The sequence below is a fragment of the Capsicum annuum genome, chromosome 3 (genome assembly GCF_002878395.1).
Source record: "Capsicum annuum cultivar UCD-10X-F1 chromosome 3, UCD10Xv1.1, whole genome shotgun sequence".
Lineage (NCBI taxonomy): Eukaryota > Viridiplantae > Streptophyta > Magnoliopsida > Solanales > Solanaceae > Capsicum > Capsicum annuum.
In genome coordinates this window covers 66,481,037-66,497,960 of record NC_061113.1, presented here as the reverse complement: position 1 = coordinate 66,497,960, position 16,924 = coordinate 66,481,037, and positions in this window count along the sequence as shown.

Sequence of the window (16,924 nt, the reverse complement as noted above, 5' to 3'; positions counted from 1 at the left end):
TCACCCTGATAGTGTGTTCCATATTTCTAACATATAGGTTTTGTATGAGGACTGTTAACACTAACCTAGGGCTTAGAGCCTTGTGCCCTATCCCTATTGTTATTTTTGAATTTGGGTACTGGGGCACTGGCTGAAGAGGGTGCTAGGGTTGTAGACCTCTAATGAAATTAAGGACGGTTACCACCTTCTGACTTTGGCTGATTGAAATGAAAACTACCCATCCTAGCTCTCTTGTTTCTTCTTTCCCTCTCCTTAATATTTTTCTCCTCTATCTGTTGAGTATGGCCCATCAGCCTAGATAAGTCCATTTTACTAATAAGCATTGTGTTCCTGCACTTCTTGACCACACTATCAGATATGCTAGACATAAACTTACTCATCTTGGACTTGTGCTCCACTACAAAATAAGAAGCATAACTAGATAACTGAGTAAACTTGAGGGAATACTCCTTCACGCTCATACTGCCCTGCATCAAGTTAATGAACTCTATCACTTTGGTCTCCCACAACTCCAACGGGAAGAATCTATCTAAGAAAGTTGTGGCAAACTCTTCCCACTACTTAAACCAAGTATGGTCTACATTCTACAGCTGGTACGTAGACAACTCAGTACTCTAACGAGATGTCACCCCCATAGCATCCGTTACCTTTTGCACCATATCTAAGAATTCCTGTGGATCCTCTTCAGACTTAGATCCCGTGAAAGAAAGAGAATTCATTAGGGTGAAATCCCAAATTCTAGTTGCAGCAGTATTGGCCACTAGGTTGGTCGGAATAGCAGCTGGCCGTTCATTTTGTGCTGCTACGGAATTGGCTGGAGTAGTGAACGCAACCCTAAATTCTGCGTGAGAGATATGCTAGTCCAAAAGATCTGCCTAGACGGGCTGAGGGGCTGGATGGTTTCCTGTTCTTCTTTTATTCTTCTTGGGAGGTATGTTCAGTAAATGAAAAGATGAAATGGACTAGATAGGGACTTTAACTTGAGCTCATGCTCACTCACACTACATAAATACTGAAAGATGGGAAACTTTTTACTAAATGCCTTGTAGCCTCTCATCCATAAGTGTGGCGCGCTACACACCCATGTGCAATACTCTACTCTATGCGACTTTCAGACTTCCTAGGACACTTTAAAATCTTAGGCTTTAATACCAAGTTTGTAATGACCCGAGACTATCCCCTAGTCATCACATGGTGCTTACATTCTCGAGGGACCATAATCTAACCCATAAGATGGTGCCTGCTACAAGCACTGGATAACATAATCATAAATGCAAAATAATACTGACATGCCATAAGGTTTTAATAACTAAATTTAAAACTAACATATGAGTCTATAGAAATAACTGACTGAATTTGATGAAATAATGATAAACTGGATAACTAACTGTAATGTCTGAAACTGAATAACTGACTCTAATATCTAAAAAGCCTTTAAAACTAACTGATTGAATTTGAGTTGATGGGATAGGCCCCCAACTAACTCTGCTACCTACTAAAATAGAGATATAAAGTAAAATAACTTTTCCTCGAATGATGAGGACTCACCACTGCTTTTATACTATTGATATCCTAAGAAGTAAGGTCTAAGCATAGTCCGGAAACTGAGCATCAACACCTATGATATAATACATCATAAAATAAAAAAAAGTATGTGATCAGTACTTTGAATGTATCGGTATGCTAAATGAGGTATGATGATATGCATGGTTTCATGAACATAACTAATAATTAACAGGATATGCATGTAAATCATGGAGTACTAATTAGAGAGAATGGAATCTGTAGATACTGAAAATGCATGGAAATTCAAATACACTGAGGATGCATGACCAAGCGTATAACATAAACTAAGTAAAATATATATAATGAAATATTGAAATAACTAAAATATGTATTCTTTGGTCAAACAACACTAAAATTGACTAACTGAACTAGAATTGTAACTGTGACTATATTTGAGACTCTGGAAAGTATTATGTAATCGACATTCCCCAATTTAAGCTAATTAGAGCCCAACATGTAACCCCAGTTGGAAGGGTGTTAATACCATTCCACAGGTTCTAATGATGGTTGTATGGATCCACTAAACTGCTATAATGTCCAATGAACTAAGGGTGTCAATCCTAAACTGATGTGTGACCCCTGCGAGATAGTGAAGCCTAATTGGATGGGTGACTTCTCATATTCTACACTGGCTACATAGTTCTAGAGTATAGGAACTGCTACTAATGAATCTTCCTATCTGATGGAGAAGCAGCCATCCCTACACTCGCTCGATGCTAAATCCTACTCCCAACTGAAAGACACTGAAATACTAGACTATTTTGAGTTGATCTGATTGGTAACTGACCGTTCTGATAATGCTCGTAGTATGTTTTGAAGACTATTCTGTAATGTACTGATACTAGACTAAGAGAGAAACTATGGATTTTGGGTAGTCAATACACCCAGGACTTAAAACAATAATAGTAAAATGACACTAAAGCTAATAGGGCAAAACATGAAGGCTTTTATTTAAATCAATCACTCTTATAGGCATTTTATCAAACACTTGTAATTTAGGGTTTAAAACAATCATAGGAATGCCATGGAGCTTACAAAAATAGAATGAATTCAACGTAATAGCACTAAATCATGGTTTAATTCAATAAATAATAAGATTAACTCATGTAGAATTGAATAGTAACGATAATTTCATGGTAACATGGTATAAAATCAATAGTGCAAGGATATTCATGGATGAAATCATAATTTAAAACATAACAACTTGAAATATTATAACTTTTTGATTGAAATAGATTACTTGGGATCCAAGGATGAAAGGAATCAATGAATGAACATCTAAATTGATGAACATCTAACATACCCGGGATAGTGAATTTCTTGAAGTTCTAGGTGAGTTCCTGAGGATTGGTGTTGAAATTAGAGAGCAAGGGTTATTGATTTGGGAGAGAAATCTTCTTGATTTGGGGTAAAATAATTACCAAAATGAGTTTAAAATTGTTTTTAAGTCTTAAAAGCACACTTAGGCGGATTAAAATTAGGAGAAAGGACTATTCATACCTTGAACAAAACTTTTAATTTACATCGAATTTTTCCAAAGTAGGCACCTGACACGAGAGGCGCTATCGTGCCGTGTCACTGGAAACTGACAATTGGGAACTGGGCTGATGGCGTGACGCAAAGAAATCATGGTGCCCCTTTGATTCTAATTTTCACTATTGGCGCGGAGTGCCATGATCGCGCTACCTCACTAGAATTGGACAATTATGAACTGAGCCTATGGTACAACGTTCCACTATTGCGGAGGAACACTGAAAATTGACAATTACTATTTACACTGACTCCGTGACGTGCTAAGGGTCAAAATGATGGTGTTTAATGACTAAAACTTAAAATCTCCATAACTTCTTACCCTGTTATCGAATTTAGGCAAATTTACATCGTTGGAAAACTAATTGAATTTCAAACACAATGACAAGCTCTAAATTAAAAAATAATAAGTATTTTGAAAATTATATATATGAATACTTATGTATTGAGACTTAGATTATGCTAGGGAAATACTAGGCATTACACAATAATATATATACCCAATGTAAGGAATAATCCACATTTATGGGTAACTATTCGAGCCTTGCTACATAACTATGTATATTCCAGGCATGGATAAGGTAATGGTTTTGGTGATGAAATCCAGACTGTATGGTTATGGGATAACTAGTCCATGACAAGAATAACATAAAAATCTACCGTGTCAATCATAATAAGGTCATCTGGTGTCTAACCAAACATGACCTATAGAACTAATCCAACACTAATGAATTTCTTACAAAAGTACCCTACATCAATCAATACAAATAAAGGTTCTCTAGATAATCCCCAGAAATTAGAATAATATGTAGACAAATATGAATATGTAGAGATAATGCCAAATAAGATAGAAGATGGATGAAAAACAATTGAAATCGTACATATGATCACCATGTTTTATGCCTCCACTATTGGGCCTACCAGGAAATACAAATAAAAGTTTGTACCCAATGTATAATTGAGAACCTAAACGACCACCTTTCATACCTTGGTGAATACCTCCATGAAAACTATAAGAACCATCTGTACAACTCTAGGAACCCCCTCAGATCAATGGTTCCAATACTCTAAGGGGTTGTGTTTTCTATTATAAAGTCCTAATACACCCTTAAAAGGGACACTCTCTGGAAAATTGACCAGCAACCCTAAAATCAAAGCATGTTTTGTGTGACCAACCCTAACAAGATAGTGCCATAGACTTGAAATACCTACCATAACTTGAAGCTTCTAATTAAAAACCCTATAATAGCTAAATTATATCCTAAATATTGGAACAACTATTAATAGGGTATCCTCCATTTGGAATATCAACCAATGAATGAACATGCCTACCAAATTAAACATACTATAGATACTATTACTGCTACTTATGATACTACTACTAATGTCTGTCAAAAAATCTCTACCTTAGAACAGTGACCCATTATCACTATCATTGTAAAAACCCTAATGATAGGGTCTCTTATCACTACCTCTATGGGCCTCATGTTTTATATCCTCTATAGTACAAGAATGATCCACAACATCAATATATGACATACCTAAAGATACTATGATCTAGTTTTCCATACAGAGTTGAATTCTCAACCCTTTATAAAGGCATGTCAATTATCCATGCTTTGTAGCTAGAATCATAATGTTATGAATGTCTAAATCATGAAACCTAGCCTCTTACTATGATACTATCATGGATCCTTGCTCCAACCTCAAGAAAAACATATCCTTCAGATGCATATATCTGCTATATGGCATATACTTCCTTAGAAAAACCTCAAGAAATGGAAACTAAGTTATAAAAGGGGACCCAATTGGTCTACACTAATGGTATGACCTCAAGCACTGCCTCGCTACACTATCAAGATGAAATATGTTGTAATTAATATTATAAAAATTCACAAAGAAAAAATTACGTACCCTCTCATCATAACTGGTAAAAACCCATGGTCATTCTTTCTAATGGCTCCCAAAAACCTCATTAGAGACAATCTAAGAGAATGACCTAGGATCTTCTATTCTTTACAAGTCATGGCATGTTAGGTTTCCGTTGGTTCTTCAACTGGTGCTAGTGGAAGTTGTACTTATAGAGCAACACCTACAGGTTGCGACTATGTATCTGACCCACCTTGTGCTAACCTTGAGTGAATTTCTAGGCCTTATCCATCATTTTACCTTAACTAATATACAATAACTGTACTAGGGATTCTTGAAGGGAAAATGAGGCTATAAATATTTATGCAACATGTGCTGACCTCTGAATCACTTGATTTATTACGGTGACAAATTAATGATTGATGATTTTATCACCCATTCTCATTAAATATTTGTGAACATTACCTTATTTTGAATGATTAAATGAGACATATTGGTGATAAAATACACTAATATCCATTATTTATAGGATTAGAGTTGAGGAGATAAAAAGATGTGAATTTGAGCTTAAATTGATCAAAAGGGAGCAAGATATATTCAACTTAAGACTTGGAGTAGAAAGGCCTCAGGTACCACGGTCGTGGTCTACTGTAATACCCCGCAAAATCCTCTTCCAGTCTGAGCCTTTGAGCGTATTTGGTAAAGCAAAAATTTGAGTCAAAATGTTTCATAAATATCCTCCCAAGTATGAAATAATTTGAATAGTTTGGAAATCTATTTTATCATGAATTAAGATCATTGAGGTCCCCTAACTCATGGTCGAGTTGAAAGCTTTCCTATCATTTAAGTTTTAGTGACGGTAAAAATTTGGGTCAACTTCAATCGACCATAACTCGTTGTATATGAATAGATGGGTGGCTTTATATATATAAAATAAAGTTGATATCGGAGCAAAGAGTTATCCCCATATTATTCCGACATGTCAAGCTGGAAAATGGTGACGATGTTTCTGACGGGCTATCACGTTTCTGACGACCTTTTTTATGATGTCGTCACATTCTAACAAAATTTCTGATGATGTCGTTAGCCCTGGGTAGAAAATCAAGAATTTAGACCCTTTTTGTGTTGACCATTCATGAAGGCCTATCATGGACCTGACGGCCTGTCACGGATGGCGTCAAGTATATTTTGCCAGCAATTCAAGGGCATTTTTGCAAGGGTACTTTGGTCATTTTTCACTTTTTTGAGCCTCTATAAATATGAGGAACCCTCATTCAAATCCTAATTCAATCATTTTCTTTTCCAATTCTCTCAAGAATACCTAGGGTTTTATTCAAGAACCTTAATCTTCCAAAATTCATCCATAAATTCTTTAAGGTTTCTTCAAGAATCAACTTCTTCATAGTGTGGGCTTTAAGAATTTATTTGTTTCAAGTGTGGATAAAGTTTCAATCACTAAAGTTCATCCAATTTCGAAGGTTAAGGTATGTAGATGTTGATTCTTGGGTCCCTTTCATCCAAGAAGCTCAAGAACCCTTTTTAAAATTAAAAGATTTTTATATTTATGAGTTGTTAATGATCTGTTTGAGTTGAACTGGATGTTTAATATGTTGTTGAGTCTTGATTTATGTTTGCGTACAAAATTTATGAGCTTTGACCCTAGTATGTGAAATTCATGTGATGTTTGTGATAGACCCTCTTGAAGTTGTTTTTCCATGTAATGTGTTCATGACTTTTGGGTGTAGAAATAGTTGAATAAGGAAAGAACATTCCCCATAGGTTTGATAAAGAGCTTAGGTGAGCATAAGGGCCACTATTTTATGTTGAATAGGAAACCCCAAACTGTGAGCTAGTCCATGCATGCCTACTGTTTGATAAAATGCCTTAGTGAGTGAAATGTGCCAAGATAGCATGAAATTCTCAAGTAGGTATAAAATCGGTCTTGTCTGGTGGTTGTTGAAAGACCCTAGTGAACAAGTCGAGATATGATGGTTGTAAATTCCCCTAATTACGTGCTCTTGATATATGTTAAGCTTTTAATACATGCCAAGTGGTTATCAAGTAAGTTATGACGTGATAGTATGAAGTCTCCCCAATCCATCGGATGTCCAAACACATGTCAAGATCGATATAGGTATGAAATAGCTAAGGTAAAACCTTGTTGAAGGGAGTACAATCTAGTAGCATGTTTCTCCTAATTATATGATTATAATTCCGAGATGCTTAAAGTGACTCCTTAGCGACTGTGGTGATGGATAGACATTTGAGATCCTTAAATACTTGAGGTGATGTTTAATGACTGTGGAAATGAACATATAGCATGATTCCTGAATTACTTGTAAAGATGCTTTAATAATTGTGATGATGCATGAATGCTTGTGATGATGAATGAATGATGATGCTTACTTTTATGCTATCGAGTCCTGAGGGTATTTATACCTAAAGCTGTTCTCTAGAGCTTGTGTCAGTTTCTCAATAATTCTAGTTGAGCCATGATTCTCAGAACTCAGTGAACTATAGAACTCTGTATCCTCAGACAAGTGCGGAACTTAAGAAAGCTCAGTAATCTTAGTTATCTCTGTAATCTCTATATCGCTAGTAATCTAGCCTCAGATATGTAATCAGCTTAGTTCTAATAGTATTCAAGTGATTTAATCTTAATCTCAGAAGCGATTCAAGTAATCTATTCAAGCTCTGTACCATCAGTCAGATACCATGATTTGATATCTTTTTTGTCAGATACGAAACCAAGTGATCTGATCGTAACTCAATCATACCTTTTAAGTAATATGACCAGTGTCAAATTTATTTCAGCCAGTGTTTAGTTGAGAATTCAGTTTTAATCTTTCAGTTGGGAGTAGAAACTAGCATTGAGCGAGCTCAATGATGGGAAATCACCTACTAGTAGAAGGTGTGATTCTTAAAAGCAATCCTTGTGTTCCAGAACTTGTAGCCAGCGTAGGTTGAGACATCACACCTGTTAGTTGAGGGTGGATGAGAGATATCATACCTGCTAGATGAGGGTAGATGAGGTCGCTTGACCTGCTAGATGAGGGCTCTACCATTCTTGTTTGAGCACCTGATAGATGAGGGTCACATAAAGATAATGTCTTTACCCATAGCATGGTATTGGCACCTTTCCAACCAGGGGTAGAGGTTGGACCCTACCTGTGGCAGGATAAGGCATGTCAGTTAAGTGACTACTTCCTACAGTTTTAGTTTCAGATTTAGTCTCATTTTTAGAATCAGTCTTCATAAATTAGGACTGTCAAATACAGTCATCTATCTTTATGAGGAACTCAGATAGTTCCATTGATTCCTGACCATCTTGATAGATAGGCTTGGTTATATATACAGTTGATTGATATCATATTCTGAGATATGCCGCCAGATAGGCTTGATCATAGTACCAAATTTTTATTGAATATTCTTGTCATCAGATTCAGATATAATCATATTTTTTATCATTGATTAACGCTTCCAGAATAATCTGTTAGCAAAATTGATCTCTAATTTTGTTAGTCAAAAGTAGTAAGCTCAGAGTACAGTCCTTGATATAAGCACATCCAGATCCTCAATTATCAGTATCAGGGGAGTCAGTGATTCAGCAACTCAGTGTCAGTAGTGAGTTCAGTCTATAGTAAAGTGTTATCTGAGTTTCAGTATCAAGAGTTGCGATAATTATGTTCATGTTCTGTGCATTAATGTATATGTTCTCATGTGACATTTTTATGATTATTCAGTTTAGATATTGTGCATGCATGAACCTTTGCATTGGCCTACCCGTCTACATACTCAGTACATTTTTGTACTGACGCATTTGCGCTATGGTGTTTTATTTGACACCATAGGTTCAGAGGCACAGGTTCCAGTTTATCCTCAGCAGTTTGGTCCCTGTCAGCAGCAGTAGCAGTGAGTCCTCTTCTTTCAAGGATGAGTCTTAGTTTTCTACTATTATTTCATACTCGATTTATTTTCTGTTGACGGAGTTAGTTGGGGACATGTCCCATCAACTCCACAGTTCAAAAAGTTAGAGGCTTTTCAGACAGATGTATTAGTATTTAGTTTTCAATTTTGAGTATGTATAGATGTGTTGAACCATATGGAAAGTTTTCGCATTTATTTTAGATATTATGCAGTGTACAGATACAGATATCAAAAAAGGGTTAGCTTATGGTCCTTTGGGTCCATAAGTACCGTGTGACATCTCGGGATGGGATCTCGGGGCATTATAAATTTGGTATTAGAGCCTAAGGTTCAAGAGTATCCTAGGGAGTCTGAAATAATGCATCTACTAGAGTCTTGTACATGGGTGTGTAGCATGCCACATTTATATACAAGAGGCTACACGATGTTCTTAGGATCAGTTCCTATTGTTTCAGTGATCATTTCATGCGAGTGAGCATGAGCTCAAGTTGATCCTCAATCTAATCCACTTCATTCTTTCATTTACAGAGTATGCCTCCTTGTAGAGACTTTGTCCATTGGGTTAATGATCAGCCCCCTCAGCTAGTAGATCCTGAAAATAAGAGTGTGTCATATGTAGAGTTTCGGCCAGCTTTCCAAGCGCTAGCCCAGGTGGTGACTAATGTTCATGGTAACCATTAGGCTGCAGTCCCACCACAGCAAGATGGGAATGCTGTCGCAGCCAAGATTAGAAGCTTCATGAAAATAAACTCGCCCGAATTCTTTGGGTCAGTAGTAGGTAAGGATCCATAGTTGTTTCTTGAGGAGGTAAAGAAGATCACCTAAATTATGCATATGTCATAGGAGGAGAGTGTTGAGTTAGCATCTTATAGGTTGAAAAATATTGCTTATGATTGGGTAGTGATGTGGAAGAAAAGTAGAGGGGAGAATACTGCTCCCATGACTGGCTAGAGTTTCAGAATTCCTTTCTAGTTAGGTTTTTCCCGCTAGAAATGAGAGAAGCTAACGTAGAAGAGTTCATAAACCTAAGACAAGGCTCCATGAAAGTGAAAGAGTATTGTCTTAAATTTAACCAATTAGCTAAGTATGCTCCCAACTTGATAGCTAATCCTAGAGTGGGTATGAGTAAGTTTTTGACTGAGGTATCAAGTTATGTGTTGAAAGAGTGTAGAGTTTCCATTCTTAATAGAGATATGGATCTTTCTAGGCTAATAATTCATGAGTATTAGATTGAGGATGATAAAATAAAGGAGAGAGGGAGAGTGAGTAAGAAATCCAAGATTGGTAGTCATGGTTTCTCGCAGTCAAGGTCTCAAGGTGGTAGTAGTTCATAGTATGGTCTGATATTTTTAGTTCCAGCTCCATCTTCAACTAGTGTACTCGTACCTACCTTTAGGGGTATTAGATTTGAGGGAGAGCCAAGCTCCAAAGACCAGAGTAGTACTAGTGGTGTTCGTACCTACCCATTGTGTGAAGAATGTGGTAAGAATCATAAGGGTGTATGTAGAGCTGGTAGTGACGTGTGCTTTGGATGTGGCGAGACCAGTCACAAAGTTCAAGACTGTCTTAATCTAGGTCCCCGAAGTCAGCATAGTCTTCCCTCAGCTCATAATAGATTGTATTCACTTCAGGCTCGCCTTGATTGGGAAAGATCCCCTGAAATTGACCCGAGTATGTCATGAGCCCTTCATCTTTATGTTATGCATTGATAGATCCTTTGTACTCACTTTGAGCTTATATGTTAACATGAGTCATGCATAAGTTTCAAATCTTGATCAGTTAATTATGACCTAGTCTGTAGGTGCCCCACGCACTACTCCAGTATTTTAGCGAAGTGTGTTTAGAGGGACATAAAGTCCCGGGGGGAGATACCCCATGGTATTATGATGTTGCATGCCATTAGATTCATCTTGATGCATGTTCAAATTTTCCTTATAAAGTTAGCATCAATCATTATTGCATTGTCAAGTCGTGCTTTCAAAAGTCAGCTTACCCAGATATTCATACATTAGATATGCGCATTTAGTAGAAAGAGTTCAGCTTGTCAGTGTGTGTTCAGTCATGTATTCATGAGATCATCCCAGTTATGAGTCCATGCATCAGATGTGCATGTTTATTATGAGAATTCAGCTATGATATCATCAGTCTAGTATTCCATGCATAATATATGCATGACCAGTGTGAGAATTCTATATGTCAGTCGTTCCAGTTGTGTAGTCCTGATCTGAGATTTTTCCATTTCTTGTGTAAGTTTTGTTGATTCGTATTCTCAGTATACCAAACGACATTTGAGAATGAATGTTCTCAAGGGGGAGATAATGTAATGCCCCCTAAAATCCTCTTCCAGTCTGAGCCTTTGAGTGTATTTGGTAAAGCAAAAATCCTAGTCAAAATGTTTTAGAAATATCCTCCCAAGTATGAAATACTTTGAATCGAGTGGGAATATATTTGAGCATGAATTAAGATCATAGAGGTCCCCTAACTCATGGTCAAGTTGCATGCTTTCCTATCGTTTAAGTTTTAGTGACCGTAAAAAAATTGGGTCAACTTCAATTGACCATAACTTGTTGTATATGAATCAATAGGTGGATTTCTATACATCAAATGAAAGATCTTTTAATTATCTTTCCAATGATACTAATTTCTCCTAAATTTTGATATCGGAGCAAAGAGTTATCCTCATTTTATTCCAGCATATCAAGCTGGAAAATGGTGACGACGTTTCTGACGGGCTATCACGTTTTTGAGGACCTTTTTGACGATGTCATCATATTTTGACGACATTTATGATGAATTCATCAACCCTAGGCAAAAAATCAAGAAGTTGGACCCATTTTGTGATGACCATTCGTGACAGCCTATCACGGACCTGACGGCCTATCACAGATAGTGTCAAGTATATTTTTCCAGCAATTCAAGGGCATTTTTTTAAGGTATTTTGGTCATTTTTCACTTTTTTGAGCCTCTATAAATATGAGGAACCCTCATTCAAACCCTAATTCAATCATTTTATTTTCCAATTCTCTCAAAAATATCTAGGATTTCATTCAAGAACCCTAATCTTTCAAAATTCATCCATAAATTCTTCAAGGTTTCTTCAAGAATCAAGTTCCTCATAGTGTGGGCTTCAAGAATTTATTTTTTCCAAGTGTGAATAAAGTTTCAAGCACTAAAGTTCATCTAATTTCAAAGGTTAAGGTATGTAGATGTTGATTCTTGGGTCCCTTTCATCCAAGAAGCTCAAGAACCCTTTTTAAAACTAAAAGATTTTTATGTTTATGAGTTGTTAATGATTTATTTGAGTTGAACTGGATGTTTAATATTTTGTTGAGTCTTGATTTATGTTTGCATACAAAATTTATGAGTTTTGACCCTAGTATGTGGAATTCATGTGATGTTTATGATAGACCCTCTTGAAGTTGTTTTTCCATGTGATGTGTTCATGACTTTTGGGTGTAGAAATAGTTGAATAAGGGAAGAACGTTCCCCATAGGTTTGATAAAGAGCTTAGGTAAAGCATAAGGGACACTATTTTATGTTGAATAGGAAACCCCAAATTGTGAGCTAGTCCATGCATGCCTAGTGTTTGATAAAATGCCTTAGTGAGTGAAATGTGCAAAGATAGCATGAAATTCCCAAGTAGGTGTAAAATCAGTCATGTCTAGTGGTTGTTGAAAGACCCTAGTGAACAAGTCGAGATATGATGGTTGTAAATTCCCCCAATTATGTGCTCTTGATATATGTTAAGCTTTTAATACATGTCAAGTAGTTAGCAAGTAAGTTTTGATGTGATAGTATGAAGTCTCCCCAAGCCATGGGATATCCAAACACATGTCAAGATCGATATAGGTATAAAATAGCTGAGGTAAAACCTTGTTGAAGGGAGTACAATCTAGTAGCATGTTTCCCCTACGTTATTATATGATTATGATTTTGAGATGCTTAAAGTGACTCCTTAGCGTCTATGATGATGAATAGATATTTGAGATCCTTAAATTTTTTAGGAGATGTTTAATGACTGTGCAAATGAACATATGGCATGATTCCTAAACTACTTGTGAAGATGGTTGAATGATTATGATGATGCATGAATGCTTGTGATAATGAATGAATAATGATGCTTGCTTTTATGCTATCGAGTCCTGGGGGTATTTATACCCAAAAATAGAGCTGTTCTCTAGAGCCCGTGTCAGTTTCTCGATAAATCCAGTTGACCCATGATTCTCAGAACTCAGTGAACTATAGAACTCTGTATTATCAGACAAGTGCGGAACTTAAGAAAGTTTAGTAGTCTTAGTTATCTCTGTAATATCTATATCTCTAGTAATCTAGCCTCAGACCTGTAATTAGCTCAGTTCTAATTGTATTCAAGTGATTCAATCCTAATCTAAGAAGCGATTTGAGTAATCTATTCATGCTCTATATCGTCAGTTAGATACCATGATTCGATATTTTTTCAATCAGATATGGAACTAAGTGATCTCAATATAACTCAGTCAGACCTTTTGAGTAATATGATCAGTAGAAGATTCAGTTCAGCCAGTGTTCAATTGAGAATTTAGTTCTAAGTCTTTCAATTGGGAGTAGAAACTAGCACCGAGCGAGCTCAAGGACGGGAACTCACCTACTTGTAGAGGGTATGATTTTTAGAAGCAATCCTTATGTTCCAGAACAACGTAGCCAGCGTAGGTTGAGATATCACACCTGTTAGTTGAGGGTGGATGAGAGATATCATACTTGCTAGATGAGGATAGATGAGGGTCACATAAATATAATGCACCTAAAGATAATGTCTTTACCCATGGAACGGTATTGGCACCCTTCCAACCAGGGGTAAAAGTTGTACCCCACCTGTGGTTGGATAGGGCATGTTAGTTAAGTGACTACTTCCCACAGTTTTAGATTCAGATTCAATCTTATTTTCAGAATCAGTCTTTAGAAAGCAGGACTATCAGATATAGTCATCTATCTTTATAAAGAACTAAGATAGTTTCGTTGATTCATGAACTATCCTGAAAGATAGGCTTGGTCATATATACAGTTAATTGATATCATATTCAGAGATATGCTGCTAGACAGGCTTGATCATAGTATCATATTTCGATTAAATATTCTTGTCGCTAGATTTAGATATAATCATACTTCTTATAATTGATAAATGCTTCCAGAATAATCTGTTAGTGAAGTTTATCTCTAATTCTGTCAGTCAAAAGTGGTAAGCTCAGAGTATATTCATTGATGTAAGCACATCCAGATCCTCAGTTATCAATATCAGAGAAGTCAGTGATTCAATATCTCAGTGTCAGCAGTGAGTTCAGTCTGCAGTAAAGGGGTATCTGAGTTTCAGTATCTAGAGTTTCGATAAATGTGTTTATGTTCTATGCATTCATGTATATGTTCTCATGTGGCATTTTCATGATTATTCAGTTTAGATATTATGCATGTATGAACCCTTGCATTAGCCTACCCCGTCTACATACTCGTTATATTTTTGTACTGGAACATTTGTGCTATGGTGTTTTATTTGACACCATAGGTTCAGAGGCACAGGACCTAGTTATCCTCAGCAGTATGGTCCCAATCAGCAGCAGCAGCAGTGAGTCCTCTTCTTTTGAGGACGAGCCTTAGTTTACTACTATTGTTTTAGACTTTGTTTATTTTCTATTAACGGAGTTAGTTGGGGACATGTCCCATCAACTTCATAGTTCAGACAGTTAGAGGCTTTTCAAACGGATGTATTAGTATTTATTTTTCAGTTTTGAGTATGTATAGATGTTTTGAACCTTATTGCAAGCTTTCACACTTATTTTAGATATTATGCAGTGTACAGGTATAGATATCCAAAAAGGGTTAGCTTGTGGTCCTTCGGGTCCATAAGCACCATGTGACATCTCAGGATGGTATCTCGGGGCATTAGATCTACTGACCACAATCACGGCAGTTAAGCAAAATTCATTCGACCATGATCGTGGAAGTTAACTACAGTCACGTAACCACGGTCATAGATAGACCTATGCACTTGCGACTTAGTGGAAGAATTCATCCCAAGGGAAAACCTAGAAATACATGTGGTTGATCCCGATTTTGACAAAAAGACTCAAACCATAGTATCATGGAGCATATTCCATTTTCCCCAATTTTAAGGTTTAGCTCTAGAGTTAATAGCCTCCAATTTTGGAGAAGGAAATACTGTATAATTTTTGGGTTAAGAATACATTGGAGACATTCTAAGTGGAAGATTAGCTCACTTCCATTGTTGATTTGCGGGAGTGCCAAGTTTTAGTAACATTCACTTAAGCTTCAATAAATCACTCAATGGAGATTATGTGTATATCTATGCTTATTTATCTTATGTGTATCTAGATCTCTCTCTTTAAGTTATGGGTAAATATAGGTTGAAGTGTGTGTGGGTTGTTGTTGATTTGCTTCTATTTAGTAGTTCATGTTTATGGGTTTTATCGTTGCTATGCTAACTTGGTTGGAGTTTGATGGGTGAAAGCTCCAAATAACCATATGGGTATGATGAGTGAAAGCTACATGCCCTAGAAAACCCGAGCAATCTTCAAAATAAAAGTTTTAGGTGAAGTTTAGGAATGCATATAATCCTTGATAGAAGGATGTAGACACCAAAGCATTGATAGACAATTGTGTGTTTAGTTTGCTGATTTTTCACTATCTTAGACATAAGGGTGAATGTGAGGTTTACTATACCATGGGTATCATCCTAGAAATAGGGATGCCTAGACTGAGGTTGTGGTTACCAATTGTTGAACACATTTATTAGGCATTCGAAAGAATCAATGGGTTAAATTTTGTTATTTTTTTGAAAGACTAGCATCAAAATCTGTAACAAACCTACCCATATTTGACTTACTAAAATTTTGCTAACACCCACATATCACTCCCTTAGTAGTGTATAATCCCAAGATCCGTGCATACCTGTTAAAACTCTAATTATTCGTAGCCCCAAATTTATACTAGAAAACCTAAAAGGAACATTAGTGTAGATACCTATCTCCCCTATTTTTACCTTCCTGTAACATTTTTTTGGATTTAACTATTACTTTGAACTAACTTGATTGCCACTCACATTTTTCCTCATGTATTCGACCCCGACTCCAAAGTTGGGTAAATATATTAACGCTGACCGTCATTCAGTTAAATTGATGTGTGAGTTGAGCATTATCAAAAATGGCGCCGTTGCCGGGGAATAATTTGGCACATTGAGTTAGTTTGAAATTTTAGCTTACTTGATTTAATTCAAACTTGTAAATATTTGTTTGTGATTTTCTTTGTTTTTTATGTTAGGTAGATTTTCTTTATTTTTGGTTATTTATTACTATGGAATCAAGGAATGAATGTGGGTTTGGTGGTTGGAAAGAGCATCTTGATCAATCATGTCCATATTAGGGTGGACACCACTTTTGGCAATATTGTAGACATACTCCTCAGAGAGATATATGTGCACTATCTCGATCTTATAGGGGCTACGTTTGTTCTCTATATAATGGTCATAATGGATAAGGGAGCATGTAATGCCCCAAATTTGGTACCTAGAACGCTACACGATGCTCATGACCCCGAAGGACCACAAGCTAACCCATGAATGATATATGTACCTGAACATTGCATAATATACCGTATAAATGTGGAAATAAATTTTTGTAAGGACATAAGGTTCAAAATTGATAAAATAATATTTGAATGATATGGTATCACAATACCAAAACAAAACCTAAAATAAGCTATCTGAACATGATAATCTGAAAAGCCTCTAACTTATTGAACTGTCTAAATAATGAGTAAATATGACATGTACCCAACTAACTGCAACTACTAAAATAAATTAATTAATGAGATAGTAAAGTAATGGTCATGTCCTCGAAGGATGAGGACTCACTGCTAACTCTGACTATTGAAACTAGAATGCTACTGATGTTCTCAAGCTCGTGCTTCTAAACCTATGGTGTATAACACCATAGCACAAATACGTCAGTACATTTGAATATACTGGTAGGCATATGAATTAGGC